Below are 3,578 nucleotides of genomic sequence, written 5' to 3' on the forward strand. Positions count from 1 at the left end.
TTTTTTATGTTTCTTTTAGTAAAATAAGTTATGTTTAATAGACAATTTAAATTATGTTTAAAAATTTAAATTATATTTTATAATTTTTTATGTTGTTAATTGACTAACTAACATATAAGATAGTAGGAAACAAACAACAATTATTTAAATTTCTCACAATAATTTTTAATATTTTTGAATTTGCAGGTTACCACAGATCTGTTGGGTACTCAAAGACCCACGAGTAGCAGACCTAGCAGGTATTAGCATAGGTCTGGAGCGCGTCTGGGTCCAAAAATGAAATAGTGGGGCGGATTTGGGTAATGTAGTACTCAAACCCATCTAGACTCATTAACATCCCTAGTTACAATATAGTATATGAGTGATTTAAAAAATATCTCCTTAGAATTATTGATGCATCATGTAACGAACCAAAAATAATGAAAATGTATTGACTCGTATGTTATTTGGATTTGTCTCCACAATATATCATATTTTGTTTAACTTAATTACACTTATTTTTTATTAAAAGGTCGCACTTATTTCTCTTGTATGGGTAGTCTGTATAATGTATGTATAAAAATTAGGAAATTTTTTGTAGGTGTAAAAAATGGAGGGGTGATTTGTGTAATTTCACTAAAACCTAGGGGTGTAAATATAATTTACTTCAAATTAAATTTATTCATTCAAAATTAACATCCTGCATCGACATAGGTACATATTGATGATCCACAAATCAATATGTAGTTTCCTTAGGTGGAAAAGGCGAATAAATTGAAATATGCGATTTTAGTTCACCTTATGTGAGATTTTAAAACCCCAACTTACATAATTGATGTGGAGATGGTCAAAGACAAATAACACAAAGAACTTGATGGCTTAGGAGAGCATGTGTTAAGAGTAAGAACTAGAACGTTCAAAGAAGCATTACAATAAGTCAAAGAATCTGTAATTGCATCCCAGCCGAAATAGGGAGATGAGGAGGTAAGAGTAGCGCATTGCTTTGGCAAAATGGAGAACCTTAGCTAACATGGTCATATCTTTGGGCATGGCGAGAATGTATTGCCCCTAGGGAGGGCATAATGGCATGTAGTTAAAAGACTTTTCACTTTTCTTACAACTTTATGAGTAGTTCTAATTTCCCTTTTGAATAAGTGGTTCTTAGAACTTGCATTCCATTTATATGGGTTATCTTCTTGTCTAGGTAGGTGCACTTTATAGGTGTTATAGTTTTTCCTCAATACAAAACTTGAATCTTATGCTTAAATTATTTCTTAGTGTATATTGTGAGGAATGTTCTCTTTGGTTCTTAGTTGAACCAGTTTTAGGAAATTATCGTCAAACTAATCACCATTTGTGACGTCTAACCGTTGGTTTATCAATCATCTTTAATTGTGGCACCACTCAAAACTCATCATTCCATTTCTTACCTTCCTTTGATCAACCTTCGACCTTATTACTTACATTTTCTATATCATTTCGTTAGTTTTATAAACGTTCGAAAAAATTAAACTTTATGTTAGAATGATCATTTTAAAGGATCTTAAAATGAGGTTACCATCTAGTAGTATCTAGAGTGAGCTCTGAGGAGAGCAAATAAAGCACTAAGCTTTTATAGGTAACACTTTGTTTTTTGTTTTATCATTTTCTTTGAAATTTCATGTATTGCATGAACTGTTTCAAAAGTTAGGCCACAACAAAACAAATAAAAACATACTAAAAGATATCAAAACTAGAGAAAAATATCATGATCAAATGTTTCATGTCTTGTAAAAAATTTCATTTAAATATGTATAGTTTTGCTGTGTGAAAAGTGTGTCTTGAAAAAGCTGAAATTTGTGAACAATGATAATTTTCCTTTTTTGAAGAAGTGGTTCTAGACTCTTCTAGGTTGAACCCATGTTTTTATTATGAATTGTATAACCTTTCAAGCTTTGCCTTTTTCTTTATCCAAAGCAACCTAGTAGAGGACAAAATATTTAAGATTTTTTTTAGAGCATACATTCCATTATGAGTTTGTCTTCTAGGCAGGTGCCCTTTATATGTAGTTCATCATTTTCTTAATGCCCAACTTGAATATTTTGCTCAAACATTTGTTTAGTGAATATTATGAGGGTGCTCTCCTTGGCTCTTAGTTGAACCAATTTTAGGGACTTATAGTTGGGCTAATCACCTTTCGTGGTGTCCAATCACGAGTTTATCAATCATCCTTAGTTCTGGCACCACTCAAAATCCATAATTTCATACCTTCCTTTAATCCATATTTTACCTTATTAGTTAAGTTTTCTACCCCATTAGTTTTGTTACCAACCTACAACTCATAAACATCCTAAACACTTAAGTTTTTCACTAGAATAATTGTTTTCAAGGATCTTCGAAGGAGGTTCGCATCATAAACGTTTAAAACCCTAACATTTGCTACATGGCATATTTTGTCCAATGTGATATTTCATATGTATTTTTTGCCTCTCATCTTTTTGTTGTTGTGTAGAAATGAGGTCTAGGAGCCTCGTGCACTAGACGACCATTTTTCATCCTCAAATTTACATGATTGTGAAAAACAATCTTCTCTCAATATACTTAATATAAATAATCACAATCTAATTATTTATGTAAGGTGACCTAATTTTTTAGAATTGAATGTAAACTATGTGATAAATATTTTCTAGTGTGTCATTACATGTGTCATTTTCAAATGACACATGTAAATATAAAGTAAAGTTTTAGTTTTAATACTTTTTAATTATACAAAGTTTGTTATCATATTATTATATTTAAATTTTTTAATAAAGCTAGACATTCATAAAAACATTTTTAGTTTAAAAAATAAAAATAAAAATTATAAATAATCAACCAATGAAAAAAAAATGTTGGAATAAAACTTCATTTTTATTTGTTTTATTGAAATATATTATCAAATTAACACAGTCACACTTGTAACTTAAATTAGATTATTATAAGATAAATACAAATTAGAAAAGAAACAAGAAGTACAATTTACTATTCAATATAATGTTATTCTCTCATTTCTTTTATCACTTGTCTTCTTCTCTAAATGCACCGGATCATCATATGTTTTCATGGGTTAACGTATGCTTAACATTCATCATATATATGATATATCGAAAGGAGACCATTCTTACTCATTATGTAATTTAAGTGATGAAAATTTTACACACAAAAAGGGATGGATTTTTCACAAATAAAAAGGATGAGAATCTAAAATTGCAACATATAATTTTGGGTGTCATATAGGATGCACATGTAATGTCATGTTGGATAAAATCTATCACATAGTAAATAACATTAGCATTTTGGATAGGAAGTCAACGGAATGACTATTTTTCATATATATGTAGGTGGAGAATGATAATCACACGTAGTAAAGTAATGAGAATAAAATTGCATAATATAAAAGGTGAGGGATCAAAACTACAACATACTCTAATTTATACTTTTCAATGAGTTATTTCAATTTTTATCATCTTTTCCTTTAAACTATAGATAGCAAAATAGGCAATACTCACGAGCTGACCCACATAGCCTGCAATTTTTTATAAGCAAGACATACAAATTCAGTCAATTTGCTTGTTTTGCCA

Source organism: Lupinus angustifolius, chromosome LG11 (assembly GCF_001865875.1).
Source record: "Lupinus angustifolius cultivar Tanjil chromosome LG11, LupAngTanjil_v1.0, whole genome shotgun sequence".
NCBI lineage: Eukaryota > Viridiplantae > Streptophyta > Magnoliopsida > Fabales > Fabaceae > Lupinus > Lupinus angustifolius.